Source organism: Rhinatrema bivittatum, chromosome 1 (assembly GCF_901001135.1).
Source record: "Rhinatrema bivittatum chromosome 1, aRhiBiv1.1, whole genome shotgun sequence".
In the NCBI taxonomy this organism is placed as follows: domain Eukaryota; kingdom Metazoa; phylum Chordata; class Amphibia; order Gymnophiona; family Rhinatrematidae; genus Rhinatrema; species Rhinatrema bivittatum.
Window position 1 is genome coordinate 406,660,998 of NC_042615.1, and position 16,368 is coordinate 406,677,365.

Consider the following 16,368-nt stretch of genomic DNA (forward strand, 5'->3'; position numbering starts at 1 on the left):
ACACCCAACAAGGACTGAATTAGATAGTCTGGGTAAACAAATAAGCATGGGTGTAGCTTGCTTATTGCGGCGGTTACTACCCCTAACTAATTAAGCTAGATATTTCACTTAGATGCAGCTCCAACACTGCTCTCTACATTAACAGTGGGGGTGGAAGGGAAATAGAACCAAAAGGTTACTAAGAGCCAAGAGTAACAGATAAGTATGAGAAAAAAAAAGTGTGAAACTTGCTGGGCAGACTGGATGGGCCGTTTGGTCTTCTTCTGCCATCATTTCTATGTTTCTATGTAATCCCCACCCCAGTGGGCCTATCCTGCATGAGTGGGGCCATAGAAGAATTTGTTCTCTTTGAGGCTGGAACCACTCACCGGCCACCTCTTTCACATACTGCATTACTCCCAGGGCTGGATCCTTTGTAGGTGGGGGGAAGATTTATTTCCAGGGCCCAATGTGACAAGAGTGTCCTTTCTACACATTCCCTGTTCCTTTGTGTTCCCTTGGGAGAAGGGTCTTGTCCTTATAGTGTGTGCAGTGAGTGCAAAATAAATACTCTGGAGTCACTGTGTTAGTGTCCAAAATTAAAATCTATACTGTTCAAACAATGGTGATGAATGGCACAATAACTCAAACTGCAGCGCCATAGAATTCTCTTGTTTTCTTTTCTTTCAATCTCTTCCCTCTGTCTGTGCAGGATTCACATATCAGGGCCAGAGAAGCATCTACTCCCTTGGATTAGGTAAAGTGAAGCTCCCAGGTAGGCAGGGTTTCTTTAGAATGATCAAAAAGCCTCTTCCAAACTGTTAAAAAATGGTAAAAAGTCTATGGCATAGAGAGTAACTCTTCTCTCTCTCCCCAGGAAAACACCAGATGGATGTCCACAGTGATTTGTGATTCCCTTACTCACGGTTAGCAGATCTTCAGGATCCCCTTTGTTCTTGCAAAGTCTCTTTATTTCTTCTTTCTGGATCCCTGATGGGAAGAATCCCCTTGTAGCAAGCAGCTCTCTTTGTTTCAAACTGGAAGGAAAGGCAGGCAAAACTTCCTCCTGGATCTTGAACTCAACATAATATAACACCAGAGTTCCTCCTTACAGCAGGTTACTGACACCTCCTTTTCTCATGAAGGGTTTAGAGGGCAGGTCTTCTCTAACCTGTATAGCCCCAAACACAGGGTTCCCTGTGCCCTGAGCCCACTTGGTGTACAGGCTTTCACAAGGCTCCTACCACTTAAAATATTAAGTCCAAAAATTAAACCCAGAGGGAAAATCCAAATCAGCCAGTGAGTGGACTGGAAAGGAAACCCCTCCTGACCCTGATCAGGACCACCAAGCAGGGCTTGCCTGGGTGCTCTGACTGGGTCTGAAAAACAACTTAAGCAAAACTTCTCTCTACTTCCAAACTCTCAGCAAACCTAGAAGGACTGCCTCCTGAGCTCTCTGTAGGGAACTGCTATATAGACTCTCAAGGGGGATGGCATTCCAGACCCCTCAAAGGGAGGGGCTGTATTTAAATGGTAAACTTCCCCTCACACTAACCTACACTCTAGCTGAACTAAAGGCTCACTCAGGTCTTAATGGTGACATAACTGTAGACTCCATCACATTTACATATAGAGAAAAGAAAGAAGGGATAAGATATATATGACATAGTTTTGTTACATCTTGTATAAGCAAGTTAGCAAATTTTTACATAAGTTAAACCAATTTTCAAAGTGAACTTAGTGCTGATCCTTGTGACATTGGGCAAGCCACTTCATCCTTCATTGCCTCAGGTGCAAATGTTTTAGTAAATTTTCAAAGAGGTTTGCATGAAAAATGAGCATATGTGCATAAGTAGCCTGTATTCACGTACATGCGAGTTTATAAACATCAAAAGTACGTGTGTATTTTCGGTTTCATGCGCACAGTTATCATGCAAAAAAGGGGTGCCCTAGGGGCATTCCAGGGTGTGGTTAAGAGGTACATGTGGAAGTTGCTATTTTATAAGAGATATTCGTGTATAAATTAATTTATTTGTGCAATTTTACACCTGTTAATTGATATTAGACATCTGTTGTTTGCAATTTTTGGGTGGGAGTTCTGGATGAACTTCTGGAAGCTCAGGATAAAGTGCTAGAGAGTCTATGTAGCGTGCCTTTGGCCAATATGGCCACGGCCATAGATGCCGCATCCAAAATGTGCCATGTGCCAAAAAGAGCAGTATAGTCAGCCACTGGTGGGTCCTCAGCAAAAGAAAAGTAGGTAGCCCTGTTGAAATTGATGGCATGGTCGGCGCAGCCTTAGCAAGTGGAAAAGCAGATTGGCCCCACTAGCAACATTGCTGATTCTGGTGGGGTCACGCTGCTTTTCCATTTACTAAGACCATGCTTACCACGCTGTCAATTTCAGCAGGGCCGCACTGCTTCGGAGGAGGAGGAGCGCCCCTGCAGGAAGTAGTCCAATGCTAGTGCTGGCACAGCCCTGTGGCTCGAAGTCATTCCATAGACCATGGAGGCTGAAGAAGGAAATTGCTGCTGCCTGCTCCATCAAGGGGGAAGTGAGTGAGAGAGAGAGAGAACATGTGTGCAGGAAAGTGAGAGTGAGCATGTGTGCTTGTGTGTGGTAAAGTGAGAGAGAGCATATGTTCAGGAAAGTGAGAGAGAGCATGTGTGCATGTGTGTGGAAGAGTTAGAGTGCATGTGTGTGGGAGAGAGAGAGTACATGTTTGCATGTATGTGGGAGAGATAGCATGTATGTGGAAGACTGAATGAGAGCATGTGTGCTTGTGTGTGGGAGAATGAGAGAGAGCATGTGTGCATATATGTGGGGGAGTCACAGAGAACATGTGTATGTATATGTGGGGGAGTGACAGCATGTGTGTGTATGAGAGGGAGCATGTGTGTGCACAACTACCCCAGTTACTCTCTGCCTGCTAATCCATGACAATTTCAGGGCATCTGGAAATCAAACATTTCAAGGTATGGATAATGGGGAATTTTTTAAAATCCTTATTTTAATTGTTGGGTTATTTTGATGTGTCTGTTTTGAAATATTTTATTGATGTTTGGAAGATTTTTATATGAGTTTTTAATTATTGAATGTTATTCTATTCATTAAATTGTTTTGAATTATTCTTTTTATTGGTATGGTTTTACTATTTTGTTTTATGAGGAATGTTAATGTTTCTATTTTTTGTTGTAGTACATACAGAATTTGGCTTGTTGCAGTTTCCAGTTCAGTTTTTGTCTGTACATTTCTATTTCCTGTGCATACCCAGATAAGTCCAGACAAGCGGGTTATGGAGGCAGAGAACCAAAATTTTGATGCACTGCTGCATAACTAAGAGTGCCACTTGCAGTCCCTCAGTATTTTTCTGTCTCCAGCAGATCGTAGAGTTGCTACCTAAATTGACTAAATTGGATTTGAGAGACAGATTGTTTTTTTCTGAAGTTCTGTAGGCTCCTTGAGATGTTAGGCTCCTTTGTGTGGACCATCCCTCAGGTGGAGCAGGGCGACTGGGGTTTGGAAACCCCTGACTGGTATTCATCCTTGGTCTACCGGCGGCCCTGATAGCCAGAGGACTGGTTCCCCCAGGGCCCCTAATGCCCCCTCCTGCATTGCCCTGTCAGGCAAGTTCCCTGCTCTCCCCATTTAAGCTCTTGTTGAAAAAAAAAAAAAAAGAAAACGGAGGTAGGTTTTTGCTGGGTTGCAGTGGCTACAGGGAACAGTCGGCGGTGAGTGCCTTCTAGCAGTGGGAGCTGTCAGCACTTCAGGAGAAGAAGGTCAGGGAGCAATGTTCTCCCTTCTCCCTCACTCCAGGGGTCCCGGGGCAGTGAAAGAGACTGCAGCTTAGCCTGTTGGGACCACACTTGCAGTCTTTTTTCACTTCCTCTTTACTTCTGGACTTCGAGCCGATGCTGCCTTTTTAGCCAGTGGGTCCCTTTGATCTTACTTCGGGGTTCCCGCACACGGATCGACCGTTATTCTAGGGCGGCCAACGAGCTGTGTGATGGTCATGTATGTGGCCTGTGAGGCCTGCTGTGTGCGTCGGCGAGCACACGAATCTCTGTTTGAGCCATGGGTGGGGCCTGTACTCTGCAAACATGGCGCCAAAACCACGGGTAGTGGCCTGCAGGGTATGTGGGACCTGGTCTGCTCAGTTGAGCAGTAAATCCCTGTGTTCCAGCTGCCAAGAGGGATGTGAAGGGACATCAGGGGTGGTTCCCTGGAGAAGAGGGCCCACTGTACATCAAAGGCCCCAGCTGCGGCCTCAGGAGGACCCCGAGGAGCACCTATACCTGCTTGAGATCACCAGGCCTTCCTGGCATGGAAGGGAACAGTCAGCAAGTGGTCAAGGAGGCCTCCTGGGCGGGCGTTAAGATCCCTAAGGGGGCTCTGGGGACCTGTTGTGGCATCTGGGTTTGGGTCGAGCAGGTTTGGAGCCTGACCCCAGAGATGGGGAGGACTCTGATAGCACTCCAGAGGATCCCCTTGATTTATAAGACACAGGCTCGGATGTGGACGCGGATGCAATGCAGAATGCGGACCCAGATGTGAATAGGGATAATCTGGATCCTGATGAGCTGCCAGTGTCTGAGGAGGATGACCCTCAAGTAGTCCCCTTCTTTAAAAAGGAGGAGTTTCGTCCCCTCATTCCTCAGGTTTTACAGGAACTGCGGGTGAAGGTGGCTCAGGAGGAGTCGTATAATTAGGGTATGAACCCGGTCCTGGATGGTCTGCAGGGTCCCCCTAGTGCCTTTCCATTGCCCAAAAAGATTCGTAAGCTGGTCAACCAGGAGTGGGACTCACCAGAAGTGGACCTGAAGGTCAGAAGGGCCATGGCTAAAAGTTATCCCCTGATGGAGGAGAACTTGGAGTTGCTACAAGTACCAAATTTGGACGCGGCAGTTTCAGTGGTTACCAAGAAAACAAAAATCCCAGTGGCAGGGGGAGCAACTTTGAGGGATGCGTAAGACAACAAATTGGAGATCCATCTGATGTGCTTTTTTGAGGTGTCTGCTTTGAGTCTCTGGGCCGTGATTTGTGGTAGTATGATGCAGAGAGTGTGCCTCTTATGGGTGCAGAAATTACGAGAGCCAGCTTCCTCCGGGGATTGGGATTTCCTGCAGTCTGCATGCTTAGAGGCTGGGGTGGCCTATGTTGTGGATGTGCTTTTTGATTTGGTCTCTACCTCAGCGAGAAGCATGGTTTCGGTAGTAGCAGCTCGCCGACTTTTGTGGCTGCGAAATTGGTCAGCAGACATGTGGTCCAAGGCCCAGCTGTGTATTCTCCCCTTTAATAGAAAAGCTTCTGTTTGGGGAAGATTTGAACCAGCTGATGAAGACTTTAGGAGAGTCCAAGAGTAATAAGTTGCTAAAAGACCAAAGGTCCAGCAAGAAGGTTTTTCCACCTCGGTCTCATTTTCAGGACTAGCATAGGTCCTGTACTGATAAGTCCGCTTCCGGGATGGGGGCCAAACAGTCAGCAAGATGTCAGCAGTCCTTTCAAGGAAACCACTGACCCATCAGGGATGGTATCGGTCAAGGGGCCCGTGGTGGAAAATCTTCGCAATGAAGCCAGCTGCACCCATTCTTCCATAGAAGCAGTAGGGGGCAGCTTATCCATCTTTTTCTAGGAGTGGGCCAGGATTACCTCGGACCGCTGGGTGTTAGAAGTAGTTCGCAATGGCTACGCACTAGAGTTTTGTCAGCCCATCAGGGAAGCCTTTCTAGTGTCCCATGTCATCTCCCCGAAAAAGCGAGAGACTGTGCAGGGGACTCTGCAGAAGCTATTACGCCTCAATGCTATTGTTCCTGTTCCTAAGAAGGAAGACACATATCGGCCCATTCTCGACTTGCAGAAGGTAAACAGAGCTCTAAGAGTGCCACATTTTTGCATGGAAACACTGAGGACAGTAATTGCGGTGGTCCACAGAGGAGAGTTCTTAGCAGCGTTGGACCTGATGGAGGACTAACTCTATATCCCCATTCAGCAGGACCATCAAAGATTTCTGCGCTTCAAGGTGTTGAGCCAGCATTTTAAATTTTGGGCACTGCCCTTTGGGTTGGCCTCAGCACCTCGGACCTTCACAGAGGTGATGTAGTGATGGCAGTGGTCTTGTGCAGAGAAGGGGTGTTGGTCCATCCATATGTGGATGACTGGCTGATAAGTGCAAAGATGGAGGAAGAGTGTCAGAGGTTGACCACGGAATTATGGTCACCTTGCGGTCCATAGGTTGGGTGATAAATGTGCAAAGAGCCACTTGGTGCCGTCTCAGTCTCTGGAGTATTTGGGGGCACTTTTGATACCCAGTGGGGCAGAGCGTTTTTGTCCTCCGACAGGGTGAACAAATTGCAGGCGCAGGTGACTGGGCTGCTTCAACTTTCAGCTCCAACAGTCTGAATCTATTTGCAGGTCCTAGAGTCCATGGCCTCCATGTTGGACCTTGTGCCATGGGTATTTGCACACATGAGATCATTGCAGAGTGCACTTTTATCCAGCTGGAATCCCGTGTCAGAGGAGTATCATCTGCCCTTACCTCTCCTACAAGAGTCCAGATCCAGTCTGTTGTGGTGGCTATCGTCTCCCAACTTGGAGAAGGGTGTGGATCTGGAGACCCCAGACTGGGTGGTAGTGACCAGGGACACCAGTCTTCAAGGTTGGGGGGTGACCTGCCTATGGCAGTCGGCTCAGGCCTGTGGTTGGTGGAGGAAAGGACCTGGTCCATCAATCACCTGGAAACGAGGGCAGTTCAAAGAGCATTGGAGGTGTTTGTTCCCTGGATCGAAGACAGGATGGTCCAGATTTTTTTGGACAATGCAATGACAGTCGCTTACATCAACTGCCAAGAGGGCACAAAAAGCCGTGCGGTAGCACTGAAGGCTTGATAGTTGGTTGCCTGGGCAGAACTCCATCTGGAGGGGATAGTGGTGTCTCATGTCGCAGGTGTGGACAATGTGCAGGTGAACTTCCTCAGTAGACAGCAGTTGGACCCGGGGAAATGCAAACTGTCCCCAGAAGCTTGGAATCGCATCTATGCCAGATGGGGCGAACCTCAACTGGGTCTGATGACAACGTGCAACAACACAAAGACAACAAGGTTTTTCAGTCGCAAAAGAGAAGCCAGCGTGGTAAGTCTGGATGCCTTGATATGCCCTTGGCCGACAGGCATCGTACGGTATATGTGTTTCCCCCATGGCCCCTCATCAGTCACTTTCTCCAATGCTTAGAGTCTCATCCAGGATCAGTGGTGCTAGTGGTGCCAGAGTGGCCACATTGTCCTTGGTTCGCAGATCTCATGTATCTGCCTCACTTGCTGCGACAGGAACCCATATTTTCAGATTGGGAGGATCACTTTTGTCTCACAGCTTGGCTTTTGAGAGGTGGTGGTTGCACCTGAAGGGCTATTCGTAGCAGGTGATTTCTACCCTTCTCCAGGCATTTGTATACCCTAAAGATACAAATTGACAAAGCTGATCTACTTGAAAGAAAATAAAACATTCATCTCCTTTCTTAAGAGTACACTTACAACCTTGGTAGCTTATGCCAGGAGGGTTTTTGAGTCCTGGTGCCAACAACACCAGCGGGATCCCCTTTTGGTGGGATGAGCCCCAGATTTTATCCTTTCTGCAGGAGGGTTTGTCTAAGGGCTTGGCCTATAATTCAATGCGTGTGCAGATGTCCACTTTCGGTTCCCTTAGGGGCAAGGTGCATGGGAGGTGGCTAGCCTCCCATCCTGATGTAGTTCACTTTCTGAAAGAAGTAAAATGTTTGTGTCTACTGGTGTGCAAATTGTGTCCTGATTAGAGACTCAATTTGGTTCTTCGGGTTCTTTGTGGGTCGCCCTTTGAACCCCTGTTGTTGTTATCGGAGTTAGCAGTCTGCTAGGGAGTTAGCAATCTGTTCTTATACAGGAGAGTTGTGGGTGGATCCTTGGACCAGTGGCAGATGACCAGGCCCCCAGGGAATGATCCCGAGAGGGACCACTGGTCAGGCTCAGAGTTAGGAGACAAACACACACTAGTTCTTTTTTTTTTTTTTTTTTAATTCTTTATTTATCATTTTCCACTACATTATACAGGGTAATTACTTTAGGTGTAATTACTAACATTCTGGATATAGAGAATACATTCATAATTAAGAACATTTTCCTTTCCATGAAATGAAACTAAGTATCCAGATTCTTCATTAATACAGAAAATTTACGAAACAATTTAATGTAATTACTGCCTATTGTATCAATTTAAATCCTAGTTACAAGGAAGTCAAATACAGTATGGAGGCAAGAGAAATCATAGTGAGAGATAATTAAGAATCAATTGATACGTCATGACCTTAACATAGTACTACCTGGAACTATACTTTTTAAATGTCCCTTTCTAGTCAGCCGGGGAAGATGTAATCGGTCTGCGGGCATCTACAAATTGACGAAGCTGATCTACTTGAAAGAAAATAAAACATTCATCTCCTTTCTTAAGAGTACACTTACAAGGATAACGAAGTGTAAAAGTATACCCTAAAGATACAACATCCTGCCTTAAAGAAAGAAATTCTCTCCTTATTTGTGTAATCTGTGCCAGATCCGGATATATTCTTATTGCTTGGCCATAAAACATTAATGGAAATTTTCTAAAGAAATTACGCATTACGCCATTTAGATCTTGAACAGTAATAAACGCAACAAGTAAAGTATTTCTTTGTAATACATCCGTTTCAGAATTTTCTAAGAAGCTGGTTAGATTCATAGGAATAGTAGAGACAGGAGCAGTCCCTATAGGAGAAGGTCTATTATTCAAAAATCTGCAAAAATTTATAGACGGCATATTTTCATCAGTATATTCAAGACCTTTCCTAAAGAGTCTCTTTAATGTGATAAAGGGAATTTCTCCAGCAACTTTAGGGAAATTCAGGAAACGTAGATTGAGATGCCTTATGTTGTTTTCTAGGACTTCCAGACGTTTGGAGCAGGCCAACTGTTCTCTCACAACTGCAGCACATTAACCGACTGGAGGGGACTGAATTTACTTTCAAGCCTCTGAGACTTTGTAGTTAGTCACTGTGGCCTGTTCCTGAATAATTAATATTCTTTGTTGAAAATTGTAATTCAAAGAGTCCATTTTATTCTCCAATCTTTTCATAAATTGTCCCTGCCCAGCTAGCCAAGTCCACGTGACTCGAGTGTCACTGCCTCCGGTCTAGAAGGTAAACCTGCGGACTCACCAACAAACGCCGGGCGATGCTGTCACAAAAAACTCCGTCTGCCACAGCCTCCTCCTCTCTCCCTCGGAGGCAGGCCTCCAGACCCGGAGCTCTCGAGAGACCCGCCTCCGGCCTCGCTAATTCCTGCCCGGGCCGGGCTCCCCACCACAATCGGCGTTCCTCCCGAATCACCTTCCACACCCCCAGTCGCTCCGGCCGCGTCATCAACCCGTGACTGGGGAGTGACTCGGTCGGGGTCACGCTGCGCCGGAGGCGGTCTAACCTCGGGACTGAGAGACGCCCTCGTTCGTTAGAGCTCCCTGCTCTCCCCCGCAGGGGCTCAAGTCGAATTCATCGGTTCCCTCTTCTAGTTCCAGCTGACGCATGAACCGCAAGATGTCCAATTGCCTGGAGGGAGGTAAGGCTTCGGGTGGGAAGACTCTTACTTTTCCTTTCCTTTTCGAAGGCATAGTCCAGCTAGAAAGTTTCAAAGAAAAAGGAATTTGGGCGAACTGTGTTCAGCGTCTTGGCTATGCCCTAGTTCTTTTATTAAACAGTATACTGAACCACCAGAGATGGCAGTAGTGAGCTGATAAGCCCAGCTGGGCTGTGGTCCCTCAGATACTGGAACAGCGATCCCTGGAGGCTGAGCTGTAGAGAAACTGAGATATAGTGAGTAGGCAGGGTATGCAGATGGTAACACTCACACAATGTCCCAATGAAGCCCAGGGGCTGGAATGTATAGGCCCTCGAGGAGCGAGTAACCTGGTTCCAGGGAAAGCTCAGAGGAGAACGATGGTAACTCACTGATGTAGCTGATACAGTTGGTAGTGATGACTTCCAGGCAGAAGAGTATACGGAGCAAGTCTGGGAACGGGGGCCGTCGAGGAGCGAGTACCACTTCCAGACTGTCACCTGAAAAACAAGGAGAGAGCGAGGCCCCCGAGGAGCGGGTACCTCTGGGAAGTCCAAGGAGGCAGAGTAGCTTAGGTAGCGAAACCCTTGCTAACTTGATCTGTTAGCAAATACTGAGACCTTAAATATCCGTCGCGGGTGACGTCATCCTTGGGGGACACCCCCAAGGTTCGCACCATAGCCGGTACTTCAGTCGGGGCCGCGCCATGCGCGCGCCCCTAGGTCTCCAGGAACATGGCTGATAGCAACATCGAGCTGGTCCGGGAATGCCCGAGGACTTGAGGCAGAAGAATGCTGCGGCAGCCAATCTTCCCGTGATCGGAGAGGGAGGCGCCAGAGAGGTAAGGAGGGCGGAGAGGTGTCGGGCACCGACGGTCACAACACGTGTGAAGGGCAACATTGAAGGACCTGACCTTAAAAACTGTCTTTTTGGTGGCGATTTGTTTGGCCAGGTGAATTTCAGAGTTACAGGATCTGTCGTGCAGAGAGCCCTTTTGCGCATTTCTGACATTGGGGTTACGTTGCGAACAGTTCCCTCCTTTTTACTGAAGCTCCACACTCCTCAGACTGTGGAGCTTCCAGCTTTTCCAGAATGGTCCAGGGATTCCCCTCAGGAGAGGGAGCTACACCTGTTGGGCGTACATTGGGTTATTTTGTATTATCTGGAGGTCATGAATCCCTTCCGGCTCTCAGATCATCTTTTTGTGTTGTTTGGAGGGACGAAAAAAGGTGATAAGGCCTCGAAGGCCACAATTGCATGGTGGCTTAGGGAGACTATTTGCTCTGCTTATTTTTGTAAGGGTCATCAGGCTCCAGAGGAGCTAAAAGCACATTTTACCAGGGCACAGGCAGCTTCCTGGGCAGAGTGTGAATTGCTTTTTCCGCTGGAGATTTGCAGAGCAGCGGTGTGGTCTTCTTTGCATACTTTCACCAGTCACTACCATTTGGATGTACATGCTCAGCAAGATCCGTCCTTTGGTGAAGGTGTCTTGTGCCTGGGTCTTCGGGTTGCTGCCCAGTCTAGGAGTGCTTGGGTACATCCCACTTGGGTATGCACCGGAAAGGAAAATTGGTTCTTACCTGATAATTTTCATTCCTGTAATACCACAGATCAGTCCAGAGATGTGCCAATAAAAAGGCTTGCCACCCGGGTTAGAACGGGTACAGTTGCTATTATATAATATAATATACATATTGTAAGTGCTATTTTTACCTCAGAAGACCGCTTTGAATGTTATTTTTTATGTAAAATCTGTTATTATAAATGCATAATTTTTAATTGTGTGAGAGGAGGGTGTGATGGGGTGAGGAGTTTTAAGGCTGTAAGGCTTTCCTAGGGCCTCTTATACCCTTGGACTGGTGATGAGCATTGCTGTAAAAACATTTAACAGAGTCTCCCAACTCGTCATTTCATATGTTGTGTAATGGGTGAGGGTACAGTTTTTCACTTGGCCAGAGGCACCAAATTACCTGGCTATAGCTCTGCTAAGTGAGCTGGACTGAGTGAACTGATGATTTCCAATACATGCACAAGAAAGTATTTATTTGCACATACATTATAAAATACCTGGTTTTACGCATACATATTCTATTTTCTTACACACCTAAAATATACATGTGCATGCTTATAAAATAGGTAGGAAAAGTAAGTACTTTCATTGCAGTAGAAATATATGTATGTTCTGAAACATATCCATGTACTGCGCAGCTCCTGCTACACAGTTTAGAAAATCCCAGCTTAAATTTCTATGCATCCATTTACACACGCACATGCAGTAACACGAATAAGCTTGAAAGTTATCCTCCCTAAGTGAAGCCCTCAGGGGATAATGAAATACCTTCAGTACCTGTATGCAATATGCTTTGAAATGCCTGAAAGGGGGGGGGGGGGGGGGGGAAGCCACATTATTTTCAGGAAAGTTAGCTACAACTGAGAAGTTGTAGCTATCTTTTTCCGGGAATATTGGAACCCTAATGTGTGATAGGGGCATAAGTAGATAATCAGCAATAAGTAGATAACCGTGACACCCCCCCGGACTGGGCCGTGGGGGATTTTTGCCGGTCTGTGGCGCCGCCAAGCACAGGCAGGTGTGTCGCGCGCTCCCGGTCTCTCCCGCTGCCATTGCCGCCGGGCTATCAGCACGTTCAAGCCCAGTGGGAACGACAGCGGTGCTAGAAGAAGCTGTGGCACCCGCGGCTGGCCTTTTCTTCTTCCCGCGCCTGCCCCCCCCCCCCCTTGACCCGGAACAGAAAGTGATACGCGGTGCGCGGGAAGGAGAAAGAACCGTGCCGCGTGATAAAGTAGCAGCAGCGGCTGCAGCATCGGCCCCCGAGCAATTGAAGCAGCCGGTAATCAAGAAAGGAGTCAGCAGCATGAGCCTCCCGCAGCCGATGGGATTCTTTTTTCTTGGCCTGCGGGGGCTGCTGCAGCTCCCATTTGTGCTCGGGGGGGTGGGGGGGAAAGGAAGTGAGTGAGAGAAAGAGAGAGAAGCAGCCAGCCAGCCTGTGTGTGATTGACTGGTCAGAGAGCTGATGTGTGTGTGTGTGTGTGTGTGTGTGTGTGTATGTGAGAGACAATGAAAGTGATTGCTCAGGGAGATGACTGATGTGTATGTGAGAGTGTGAGACATTAGTCAGGGAGGTGACTGATGTGTGTGTGTGCGTGTGTGTGTGTGTGTGTGTATGAGAGAGAGAGAGAGAAAGCATGGAAGTGAGAAGTCTGGGTATGTGGGAAAGCATGGGCGTAAGAAGCCTGGTGTTGGGGGGAGGGGGGTGAAAGAAAGCATGGGAGTGAGAAACCTGGGTGAGTGTGCGTGCATGAGAGAGAGAGACTGGTTGGTAAGGTGACGATGTGTGTGAGAGAAAAAGACTGGTGTGTGTGAATGTGAGAGAATGTGATTCAGGGAATGAGAAGCCTGTGCACGTGGAGAGTGAGCATGGGAGTGAGAAACTTGGGTGTGTGTGTGAGACACAGCATGGGAGGGAGAAGCCTGTATATCTGAAAGAGAACATGGGAGTGGGAAGCCTGTGTGTGTGTGTGTGTGTGTATGCATGAGCGAGATCATGTGACTGGTGTTTGTGTGTGTGTGTGTGTGTGTGTGAGAGAGAGAGAGAGAAAGAAAGTGATTATGGGAATGAGAAGCCTGTGCATGTGAAGAATGAGCATGGGAGTGAGAAACCTGGGTGTGTGTGAGACACATCATGGGAGTGAGAAGCCTGTATATCTGAAAGAGAACATGGGAGTGAGAGACTGGTGAATGTGTGTGTGTGAGAGAGAGAAAGAAAGTGATTATGGGAATGAGAAGCCTGTGCATGTGGAGAAAACAAGCATGGGAGTGAGAGACTGGTGAGTGTGTGTGTGTGAGAGAGAGACAGAGAAAGTGATTATGAGAGTGAGAAGCCCATATATGTAAGTAGAACACGGGAGTGGGAAGCCTGTGTGTGTGTATGGCATGAGAGAAACTGTTCAGGAATGTGACTGGTGTGTGTGTGCCAAAGACTGTTTGGGAGATGATTGGTGTGTGAGAGACAGAAACTGGTCATGGGGGCATGACTGGTATGGTGTGTGTGTGAGAGTGAGAGTGAGAAGCCCATATATGTAAGTAGAACACGGGAGTGGGAAGCCTGTGTGTGTGTATGGCATGAGAGAAACTGTTCAGGAAGGTGACTGGTGTGTGTGTGCCAAAGACTGTTTGGGAGATGATTGGTGTGTGAGAGACAGAAACTGGTCATGGGGGCATGACTGGTATGGTGTGTGTGTGAGAGAGACATGGGCACTAAGGAAGAGGACCATAAGTATAGAGCTTAGCTTCTACTGCTGCTTCTGGTGTGTGCCACGGCCTGCAGGGAAGGGGAGTAGGAGAGCTGCTAGAAGGGGTAAGTAAAGGTGGCTTTTTAAGTTTATTTTTCTTGACTGCCATTTTAATTGTGTGATGTCTGCTTTTTTTGAAATATTTTATTGGTGTTTGGAGAATGTTTAATAGTTTTTATGAGTTTTTAATTGTTGGATGTTATTCTGTTCATAGCTGTTTTGAAACATTTATTCTGCTTATTAGTATAGTTTTACAATTATTTCTGTGTGTGGATCTATAGCTGCTTGCTAGTTCTGTTTTCCTAATAAGAGGAGTATTGGTTTTTAGGACCTGATTTAATATTTGTAGTGTTGCCTTTTCATAGATAGGGTTGCTCCTGTTTGAGTGTATTCCATAATACAGGTGTAACTGCGTGCGGATTAGTTTATGTGCATTACTACAGATCCTGGGAGTATGTTAGGTCGGTTCTGTGTCTGTTACCTAGATGAGATATTTTACTAGCATGTAAGCGTTTGTATCGGTCTTATTTGTTGTGTTTTCTCAAGAGGACATGCATTGGTAGTAAACTGCTGTCTTTTCATAAGTAGGGCTATTGAGCCTGGAAGTAGAAGGAGTTTGAGTTGCTGTTACTGAGATGACACCAGAACCAGAATATCTTTTTTGTAGGGTGAGTTGTATGGGGAATGTCAAAATTCTGCTTTACATCCATTATTGTGGGTCAGGGGGGTTCCCGTGGATGCAAACTGTACTTTTACATCTAGCCCCATGACGATCATGGGTCAGTGTGTCATGCATGTGAGAACCTATGGTGAGTTGAGTCACATTCACATTATAAATGTCATAATTAAATGATAAGTGTACACTAAAATTCAACCCCCTCCATAACCCCGCCCCCATATGACCATAGCCCCGCCCCTGCCCCACCCCCACCCCGCCCTGCTGGGCCATGGAAAAATGGTCTTGCTTGAAGCTGGTCCCTGGTGCAAAAAAGGTTGGGGACCACTGCTCTAAGAGACCAATGTAATAAGGTGCGCTGAAACCGCCGTGAGTTTGTACGCACATATGCGTGTTTTTACTGGCATATTCCAGTGCAAAGCCCTTTAAGGGGATTTAATAAGGATTTATTACGCGGGAGAAAAGTGAGTACGAATGTACATACAGACCCGCAGATTTCCTGAGTGAATGTTTGCTAATGGCATGCAAAGGAGGTGATTAGCTAATCATAGGCAATGCAGGGAGCCATGCTAATGCTAGTGCAGGTTTTTTAATGCAAGTTTTTTACCGCTATGGTCAGGGCCCGAGTTAAATGTCAGCACTGACTCAGGGGGCCTATGTCAGCATCCAAACATCCTGAAAACCACCTAGCTGAACACCAATCTCAGCATCTGAGTGGCCAGTTTAGCTAGGCACTTTTCTGGGCGTCAGAACGGCCAGCTTAGGTAGGTGCTTCCCTAGCTGCTTTTTAGACAGCTGAGCGGCCAGATTTGTGACCAGCTAAGTGCTTAGCTCAGCACCCAAGCGGCTAAGGCAGCTAGGCGCCTTTTGGGCACACAACGGCAATGCTGGGCTAGCGCTTACTTGGTTGCAAATGTATGCCGTCAGGTGCCCAGAAAGACGCCTAGCTAAACTTGCCACTCGGGCTCTGAGCTAGGCACTTATTTGGTCACTTCCGAGGGGCAATAGTAGCTAGGCACCTTTCTGGGCGCTCGATGGCATACATTCCCGAATAAGTAAGCACCTAGCTCAGCACCCAAATGGCAAGTTAAGCTAGACACCGAGGTCGGCACTTCCCTGGTTGGACAGATACATGGCCAGAAGAGAGGCAAGATTGTTCTGAATTATCACCCTTGAACATATTTGCCCTGTTTTCTGCAGCACAGTTAATTGAAATATTAAAAATATTTTCCAGGGTCATATTTTCACTTAATAGGGAGACCCGTTCGCTTGCTCACTCGCTTTTATGCATGGATTACCAGCGTGGGTTTTCAGCGCAGATGCGGCCGCTTATTACATAGGCCCTGTACCATGCTTAGGTACGCGCATTTTTCCATACGTGCACGGATTTCTGCATACAACCATTTGCATAATTTATTTTTTTTACAGCCTGCGGAAGCAGCAGCTTCAGCCATGTTCTGGGATCAAAACCCACGCACATAGTGAGCGCCTATTTTGCCATGGGTCTTATTACATTGGCCCCTAAGTGAGGTCTCACTAAAAATCTGTACAGGGGCATTATTACCTCCTTTTTCCAGCTGGTTATGCCTCTCTCTATGTAGCCCAGCATCCCTTTGGCCTTATCCACTACATTGCCACACTGCTTTGCTACCTTCAGACTGTCAGACACTATCACCCCAAATGCTCTCTCCCGATCCATGCACATCAGTCTCTCATGGACATTTGGATTACTGCACCACAATGCATGACTCTGCACTTTTGGCATTGAATCCTACCTACCAAACATTCAAC

The 16,368-nt window shown here is 47.1% G+C and overlaps 1 protein-coding gene across 4 annotated transcripts in view; it reads right to left on the reverse strand.

Moving 5' to 3' along the window:
• LOC115091917 (maestro heat-like repeat-containing protein family member 2A) overlaps window positions 1–16,368 on the reverse strand; it is a 646,218-nt gene that overhangs the window by 552,411 nt on the left and 77,439 nt on the right. Inside the window, exon 3 of one of the 4 annotated variants that reach the window (XM_029602275.1) lies at window positions 905–1,016. The exons of the other annotated variants lie outside the window; for them this stretch is intronic. The gene's annotated coding sequence lies outside the window, so the exon portion shown is untranslated. The remainder of the gene's footprint in view (window positions 1–904; window positions 1,017–16,368) is intronic. 4 annotated transcript variants of the gene reach the window in all.